Source organism: Arachis hypogaea, chromosome 13 (genome assembly GCF_003086295.3).
Source record: "Arachis hypogaea cultivar Tifrunner chromosome 13, arahy.Tifrunner.gnm2.J5K5, whole genome shotgun sequence".
NCBI classification, from domain to species: Eukaryota; Viridiplantae; Streptophyta; class Magnoliopsida; order Fabales; family Fabaceae; genus Arachis; species Arachis hypogaea.
In genome coordinates this window covers 1,709,725-1,719,961 of record NC_092048.1, presented here as the reverse complement: position 1 = coordinate 1,719,961, position 10,237 = coordinate 1,709,725, and the positions used below count along the sequence as shown (strand labels likewise).

At 24.1% G+C, this 10,237-nt stretch overlaps 1 long non-coding RNA gene across 1 annotated transcript; it reads right to left on the bottom strand.

The window, feature by feature from the left end:
* Nucleotides 1-311: 311 nt before the first annotated feature.
* Nucleotides 312-3,318, bottom strand: LOC140173097 (uncharacterized). The gene is made up of 4 exons (XR_011870148.1): nt 2,587-3,318; nt 1,520-1,657; nt 1,304-1,385; nt 312-775 (listed from the first exon to the last, which is right to left on the bottom strand). It is a non-coding gene; the product is annotated as an uncharacterized lncRNA (long non-coding RNA).
* Between the last annotated feature and the right edge of the window lie 6,919 nt (nt 3,319-10,237).

Below are 10,237 nucleotides of genomic sequence, written 5' to 3'. Positions count from 1 at the left end.
TTATATATGTAAAATAAGTATTTAATTTAAATTTAAATTATCATTATTTCTGATACATTTTCTTATTAACCTTAACCATTAGAAACTATGTAACTTCATCAAATTTGAATTAATTAATAAACTAAAAGTACATGGATAAAAAATGAAGGCTTACCCCTGGTATCTATACTTCCTTAATAGGGACAAAACTGAATTAACAGAATCATTACACTTCAACCAAATTTCACATAATGCCGCAACCAAATATGCTATAGCAATTCTCTGACATCAAATGAAGAAAATTAGGAGTGAGGGTTATTTTTTTATATTTTTGTAAAATAATATATATACAACAGAAAATAATGGTAACATTTTAATTTGTGTGCACATTTTTTAAAGAATTCATGTGTTAACCCATTTAACAACCCTAACTAGAGACATAATCGTATAAGTTATCGAACTAGATCGAAAATTACTGCAAAATCAAAGTGAAATTTGCTACAACCGAATTTAAAATTAAAAAAATCTTTTTTTTTTCTAACAATGTAGCAACTGAATTAGTCAATTCAATTGACGAAATTAATTAATATGAAATTAATCATCAAAGAAATTATAACAAATGATATATATCCACCACTATATATAAAAATAAAAATAAAAAATAAAAACAAAAAATTTGTTTGAAAAGGAGTACTATAAAGAGGAACAAAGATACCTGCCTGTAGTATTCCCATCCATCTTATTTGTTTTATATCCACTCCATATGTTAAATCATTGAGACCATGGATAAAGCCTCCTGTGTGTATATATATATATATAATATATTTGGTTTATTAATATACAAGCACATTGTTTTATGTCTTAAATAAATATTTATATATTTATACTAGTCACCAAAAAAAATAAATAAATATTTATACTGAAGATTGTTGATTAAAATAACATATGAAATTAAATAAAATTGAATTACAGGATTCTTATACTTTAACAAAATTTTTATATTAGATAAAAATTTTTCAATCAAATTCATCCTAACTAAAAAATGCAATTTATTTTTGAAATATTAATTTTTGTATTTATTATTGTAGAATAGTTATGAAATATTTTAAAAATAAATATTCTAGGATTATTGTATTTTTATTTTAAATTAATAACAACTAGTAAGTATATAATTATAATTTTTTATTTAGTATTAGATCTAATTATAAACTTTAAATATGCAAGCACCAAATTAAAAATTTGGTAAAATTATCTACTAACAAATTAATTAAATTAAACCAATTGAAAATTTGGCATATACAGAATAAAAGGCTCAGTTAAGCACCTTGAAGAAAAACACCTATTGATAGAAGCTTAAGAGCTCGTAGAATTGCCTTTCTAGTTGCAATAATTCCAGAAGATAATCTCTGTTTATAAATAAAGCTTGTTAAGCAAAATTGATCCAACGTTAGTTTATACAAAGTATGTATATATATAAATATATATATACAAATAATTTAATTAACTTGTGAAATTAAATTAAACATATAGATATATATACCTTGTATGTGAGTGCAAGTGAGACACCAACAATAAAAAGGAAAAATGGCATGACAAAATCTGCTAATGTTAAGCCATTCCATGGCGAATGATTAATCCCTGGAAAGAGTCTACCAGCATGATCCACAAATACCATAAGCTGCATCCTCATAAAGCAATTGCATTATTAGGATTAAAAAAAATTCTCTCAAGATATATGTAATTAAGATTATATATTAAAAAAAAAACATAATTTCATTTGATGTAAAATACCCTCATTTCGTACACTATTTGCATAAAAGTAGCATGTTTTGTTCACACCTTAATTTTTTTTTTTGTATAATCTAATATACAATATATAGTTTTTTTTTGAAAATAAATAAATAAGTCCTTGATTTTTTTAATTTAAAATTACATAAATTCATGACTAATTAAAAAATATAAAAATATTATTCATTTTCTAAAATATGAGACTTTTAAGTCCTCCATCCAAAATATATAAGGATAAATATAGGTCTACTCTTAAAAATATTTACACTACAAGAGAACACGGGACATGGCAACGTACAGTTTTAATTGTCGTTGGCGATGGTTTTAGATGTTTCACTTTTTAAAAAATAAGAAACGTTTTTGTATTTTTAATTAGTTGATGACTTATTTATCTTTGAGATAAAAGATCAAAGACCTATTTATTATTTTTTCTAATTTTTTTATATATTACGATATTTTTTAATCTTAAAAATTATTTAAAAATATGATGCTAGTTAATATATTATTACATATATAAATTAAAATTTGAACTCTTGATACTTATTTAAATGAACGAGTTAATTGATCACTCTATTAAATATAAGTGTCAATATAAGTGTAACTAATTGGCAAATCATTTGAAACATCATCCTCTCCAAAATATAAGTGTCAATATAGCAAGTCAATTTGTGTAGTTGCATATAAATAAATTAATAAACAAATAAGGCCAAAAAAGAAGGCATAAAGGTCAAAAACACACAATCCGATTATTGAACATTCATAAATTAAAAAAAAAACAAAATTGCATAAAAAAAAAAATAAAGGAACAATGATACTTACTGTGACGGTAAGACCTCGAAAAATATCTAGTGAAACAAGACGATCATTTTTATTATTATTATTATCTTTTGCATTGGAAAATATAATGCCACGTCTTGATTCTGAGACTTGCAAATTAGCCATCTCTACATCACCATTTTCTTTGGCATCTTTCTTTGTTCTATTAATCGGATTGAGATGCATCCTTTCTTCATTCTCATCACATTCATCATAATTTCTGACACGTTCATAGCCAGAATTCTCCATCATGGCTTTCAATTTTTTATGGTAATTATTTCTCCAATTACCAAAAAATCATATCCAATATCACAAAACTCCTTTTTTTTTTCCTTTGAAAATAAGAAGGAAAAAAAGAAAAGTAAAAACTTGAAAGTGGGGTTTTATTTGTGTATTCTTCTACTTCCCCTTCCTTGAATTTCTTTCATTGTAAGATGAATTTTTTTTTTTTGGGAACAATACAAATTCAATGCTAATTAGCATTCTTTGTTGTTAGTCTTTCTTTTTTCTTTGTTCTTGCTCTTACTTTAATTATCCCTTGGTTATTAGCATTCTTTGGAAGTCTTTCTTCTTTCTTTCTTGCTTACTTTAATTATCCTTTTCTTCTCCATATTTCTAGGTAGTAAGATGGGGTTTAGAAAATTTTGATTTTTATGTATTTGTGCTATACAAAATTACAAATTAAAATCCGATTTACATGGTGATGATATATAGGACTGGATACAATACAATGCCTTTCTCCATGTGAAATGATTATGAAAACAATAATGCTAGCAACCAAGATGGTTCTAGTAAAAAACCAACCAAATATTTTTGGATGAATCCAAAATCTCTACATGAATAGTGTTTATACTAGATATTAGAATGTTTCTTTTCTTTGTAAATTGGATGATTCTGAATTTATTTTCTGATTTATCATGTTTTAATCATTTGGAGAGAGAAGGAGGGTGAAGAGATAGAAGCTAATTGAATCAGTTTTCGTGATTCACGTTACAATGATACATCTCCTTCTAATTTGAATGTGGTGATAAAACATTTAATAACTAATATTTTAAATCATAAATAAATAAAATTAATTATTATATTTATAATTAATTAAATTGTTCCATTTTTAATTGATTTTGAGTTGATTCCATATACTTTTCCTCATGCAAATTACACCTGGATTATTTTTTCACAAAGGCTTTGCAAATTAAAAATTAACTATTAAATAAAATACTGTATATTTTTAATATTAATCAACTATATATGTTATATATATATTAAAATTAATTAATAAAATTAATCACTAGTATACCATATAAGTTAGAATACAAAATATATATTAAAAATAAATTAAATAATACATATATTTAATACATAATAATAATTAATTTTAGTGTATAAATAATATTTTTAATTTTTAATTAAATAATTAATTAATAAAATAATCAAATTAAATATGTTATAGTAAAATATTCACTACAATCGTCTTCTAATTTTGCATATCAAGAGTTGCTATTTATCCTCAATAAGTAGTATTTAATAGATTTTAATGGAATAAGATTAAAGAACTATATATTAGAATTAGAAATAACAAATAAAGATGGTGATTAAAAACTGAATTTACATCAAAAACTAAAATTTTTTTATTTCTAAAAAAAATTATTTTTAATAGTTATTTATTTTATTTTTAATGATAATAAAAATAATTATTAATATATTTATAGATAATTAAACATTAGTTATATTATGTTTTATAACTAAAAAATTTTAACAATAATTATACAATTATTGATAATAACTTTTTTAATAACTCTAAATAGTATATAATTATCATTATAATTTATAACATTGTTGATTGAAAAATATTTTCGATAAAGGTAAGTTAGTTCGAAGTAATAAAGAGGTCAAAGACATAGGCAGTTTTCGAAAAAATACACGTGCAAGTGTGAGTTGGAGGTAATCGATGCAGATTAGATTATATTTGTTTTATTAAATCGAATAGGCCAAATCGACAAGATATTCGAGACAGGTGATCGAACAAGATATTCGAATAAGTGGATCGAGCAGTTATGGTAGTGGAGAAGTTAAAGGCTTTCATCACGCGAGGAAGTCATAGGAAACGTTTATAGCCAAAAAGCAGGAACGGTTATCAAGGAGTATGCATTCAAGGCTGTGATTTGGTAATTAATTGTAATTAGTTGTCAGTTACCAAAAGTAGATTATAAATACTAGAAAATTTTAGAGAATAAGGGTTGGAACTTTAATTCAAAAAATAATCAAGCACACTCACATCCCCAGAGAATTTATGAGTCTGCGATCGAGTTACTTTTTCGTAGGGTTCCTTTTTTTACTCTTTCAATTTATTTTCTTGTAAACTTTATTTTTCAAGCAAGTTTATCTTCCAAGTACCATTTAATTTCAATGTCCAATTTATATTTCTGCACTTTTAATTTTCATGTCAAAGTCCTTTGACTCACTCAAAGGCACTTTATTGCTTTCTTTATTTTCAATGCAAATATTTCGATTTCAGTCAATTTACCTTTTGAAATTGTTTGTTTTAAACTTCTTTATCCTTTTACAAACCTTTATTTATCTGTCATCTCGATACACAACTAATCGAAGACATTTTGATGCACTTTTAGAAAACTGGTACTTACACACAGAAATATGTTTCTTTTTCAGACTACTAGATAACGAACTATTATCGATTTACTAAAAATCGACAAAAACAAACATATAATAATAATTTTATATTATTTAATAATTTTAACAAGGTGTCCGAAATTTGCATCGTTAATTTTTCTTCATCAAATAGAGGTTTGGATGCGTCAATTATTTCTCCTATATGGATATATTCTGCTGAAATTTTAACGGTAGATATGTACTCATAATAATTCTCATTCATGTGGATGATGCGATTTCGGGATCTGAATTCTTAAGAATCCCAAAAAAAAAAAAAAATCATATATAGTTCAAGATTTTTTTTCCTCTCTCATCTTGTTGATATGTTAAGTTCCTATATATCTCTATCATATCACAAGCCTACTTTGGAGATCGTGTTATATGTATCTATATGGTACTGATGAAGATAATATATAACATATAACGCCAATAATATCTGTCACAATAATACACCTCTCTTTTATAGTATGTAATCATGTGGCAGTGTTATTATCATTATCGTGTGTTTCTTTGTTTTAAGAATACAAACAGTCAAAGAAAGAAGCAATGGATCAAAAAAGTTTAAAATATCTTGCCGACGCACCGAACCACGTGATAGAACAACATTTGTGTTGTTATCTTATACGAGGAAATTAAAGTTCTAGCTATTAGAGATATATACCAAATTTATTATCATTTAAATTTGAATTTATTTGTTTGGTTATAGAGTTCAGAAATTATTTTTAATATAGAAATGGAGATGATGTTTTGGTTGAATATTAATATTTAAAATGTATTATAATATTGTGAAAATCATTCAACACGTTCTTCACATATTTCAACACGTCCACTACGTGTTGGCCAATATGTTGCCACGTGTCCAACACGTCCCTACGTGTTGGCCAAGATACTGCCACATGTCTAGTACGCCCCCACGTGTTGCAATACGACCCTACGTGTTAATTTTTCACCTACAAAATTCTCTTATCTGTAATTATATCAAATAATTCTATTTAAAAAAAACACCAATATTTTTTTTATATAAAAAAAATCAACCTATAGAGTTAGGTTTAGTTTAAATTTTATTAAAAAGGATTTACTGATTAAATTTTAGAGATATACAATAAATTTATTATCATGACATAATATTATATATTATATTTTATATGACTACAAATTTTAGAATATTATCTTAATTAATCTCAAATAAAAAAATTATACAAAATTGATGTAAATCTAAACATAAGCAAACTAAATTAAACTTAATTATAGTAGTGGGGATAGTGAGTAATAATTAATCATTAAAGTATAAATCACTAATAAAACATTTTTTAGTAGCTGCCTACATTTATTATGTCATTTAGAAATCAAACTGATAATTCTTTTCTAATAGAAAAAAAAAAATTGTATTTTCGACTTTAAAAAATATAAAATGAGTAATATTAGATTGTGTTTATTTTTTTAGATTTGAATTAAGATTGAGAGATTGAGAGTGAGTATTGACATATTGTGTTTGTTGATAAAAAATTGGAATTAAAATTTTAATTTGGTTATAAAATTCTAGTCTCTTTAGTATTTTTAAAAAGTGAGAATACAAGAGATTGAATTTTTTAGGAATAAAGACTGAAATTTTAATAGCATTATTTTTAAAAATATTCTCATTTAACTTTTTAAATTTTAAATTTATCCTTTAATATCTATTTTTATCTTAAACTAAACATGATAGTGAGATATAATTTAATTAAGTATATTTTATACCAAATATAATACAGAGACTTAATTTAGTCTTTTTCGTTCAGTATCTATCTTTCAATCTTTGTCTCTCAATTTTTATCTTCTAGTCTCTATCTCTTAATTTTAATTTCTCTTTTAAACATAATCTTAGAAAACCAATTTTTTCCAACCAATATTAACTAATTTTTTAAAAAAATATTTTATTTATCTTACATTCTAGATCATAAATTCTTAACATTGCTTTTAAATTGTAACTTTTAAATTTTAAATTTGACTAGTACTAACTAACTAAAAATTGGTTCGTTCTATTTTTTTATATAGAATATAAGCTAATTTTTTTTAGAAATGAATAAATGTGATGTGTTTTTTTTAGTGTAAAAATGAAAATCTAAAGGCCAAATTTTATGATGGGATTTTATAGGTACACATACAAATCTGATTATCAAATTTGTGATTTTAAAATAATAAAATTTTATAAATGATCCTCAAATTGTTTATTTTAAAAAATTAAAAATAAAAAACGAATATACTCTAACGATTGCCAATGACTAATATTTCAAATGGCATAGTCTTCTCATACTCAATTAAAAAGTTGCGAATTCGAGTCTCATATTTTTGGTAAAAAAAAAAGAATATACTCTAACGATTAGTATCCCAGCCTCTTGGATACTCACGCCATCTCCAATGGCGGCACATTAGCTAGCAATGATGATATATATATATATATATATAGTGCTTCATGATCATTACTGAGAAGGATGGAAGAAGAATAATAACGATAATGGATCTAAATCTATTATCATATGTGAGGAGAAAATTACTACCATATAACATAGATGATGTTACTTTTTTTGTTATATCTACCTTCATAATCATCATACTACTGAAGATAATATATAACATATAACGCCAATAATATCTGTCATCACAATAATACACTTCTTTTTTTTACCAAAGATACGAGACTCGAATCCGCAACTTCTTAATTGAGAATAGGGAGACTATGCCATGCCATTTGAGCTATTACTCGTTGACCACAATAATACACCTCTTAAGACATATTTTAAATGTTTGTGATATAAAAAGTTCAAATATTATTTAAAAAAAAAATTAGAAAGATAGAAGACTCGAATCCTCAACCTCTTAATTGAGTATGGAGTTAATTGAGTATGGAGAGTCTATGTCATTTGAGCTATTACTCATTGGCTAAAAGTTTAGAAAGATAGAAGACTCGAACCTGCAACCTCTTAATTGAGTATGAGGAGTCTATGTCATTTGAGCTATTACGCATTGGCAAAAATTTAAAAAAATAGAAGACTCAAACTCGCAACCTCTTAATTGAGTATGGAGAGTCTATACCATTTGAGCCCTTTGAACTATTACTTATTGACGAAAAAATATTAATTTATATTTTTAAAATATTTTAATTTAATTTGATGAATACATTTTTTTGAATTTTTTTAAAAAATTTAAATATAAATAAATAAAATAAAAGAATTTTTTTAATTATTATATCAAAAAATTAAATTAAAATAAAAAACTTTTTTTTTTATCTTCTATCTTATCTTGAGTTACATTGAATATTACCTCTGTTTTGTAGTATGCAATCTTGTTGCAGTTATTATCATTATGATGTGTTTCTTTGAATTTTAAGGATACAAACAAAGAAGCAAGGGATCAAAATTTTAAAATATCTTGCCATGCACCGAACCACATAATAGAGCAACATTTGTGTCGTTATCTTATGCCGGGAAAGTTCTATTAGAGATATATAACAAATTTATTATCATTTAAATTTAAATTTATTTGTTTGGTTATAGAGTTAGGTTTAGTTTAAATTTTAAAAAGGATTATCTGATTAAATTTTAGAGATATACAATAAATTTATTATCATGACATAATATTATAATTTGTATGACTAAAAATTTTTAGGATATTATTTTAATTAATTTCAACTAAAAAAATTATATAAAATTTATGCAAATCTAAACATAAGCAAACTAAATTAAACTTAATTATAGTAGTGGTTGTGAGTAATAATTAATCATTAAAGTATAAATCACTAATAAAACATTTTTTAGCAGCTGCCCACATTTATTATGTCATTTAGAAATCAAACTGATAATTTTTTTCTAATAAAAAAAATATATTTCGACTTTAAAAAATATAAAATGAGTAATATTAGACTGTGTTTGTTTTTTGGGACTAGAATCAAGATTGAAGGACTAAAATTGAGTATTGATATATTGTGTTTGTTGGAACTAAAATTTTAATTTTGGTCATAAATTTTTAGTCTCTTAAGTACTTCGAAAAAAAATAAACAAAAAACTTAAGAGACTGAATTTTTTAGGAATAATAACTGAAATTTTAATAATTTTTTTTTTTAAAAAATACTCCCGTTTATCTTTTTAAATTCTAAATCTATCCCTTAATCTTTTTTTTTATCTTAAACTAAATATGATAAGTGAGATATAACTTAATCAAATATAATATAGAGACTTAATTTAATTTTTACTTTTCAGTTTTTATTTTTTAATTTTTATCTCTCAGTCTTTATCTCCTAATCTCTATTTCTTAGTTTCAATCTTCCTTTTAAACAATCTTTAAAAAATCAACTTTTTTCGACCAACATTAACTAATTCCTTTAAAAAGTATTTTATTTATCTTACCTTCTAAATCATAAATTATTAACATTATTTTTAAATTGTAAAAGCTAAATTCTTAAATTGACTAGTACTGGCTAACTAAAATTTTTTATAGAATATAAACTAATCTTTTTTAGAGATGAATAAATGTGATGTGATTTTTTTAGTGTAGAAATGAAAAATTTAAGGATCAAATTTTATGATAAAATTTTATAGGTACACAAATTTGACTATTAGATCTGTGATTTTAAAATAATAAAATTTTATAAATAACGATCCTCAATTTTTTATTTTAGCAAATAAAAAAGAAATCATAAACACAAATCTTATTCTCATATTTTTGGTATTTAAATTTGACTCTCAATTTTTTTTAATTGTCCTTCATAATTTCATAATACACCTCTCATTTTCATGATACAACACAATATATGAGTTAAATCTCAATTTGGTTCCTAAAATTTTGCCTGATACTTAAAATGACCCTCACAATTTCGTTGGCCCCAATTAGAATCTTCAAATTTGTAATTGTGGCTCCAGCTTATCCCTGCGATCATTTCCGTTACCAGAATAATGCTGATCTAGTGCAATTGCATGACATGGTGGACACTACTTAAACGACGGCGCATTGG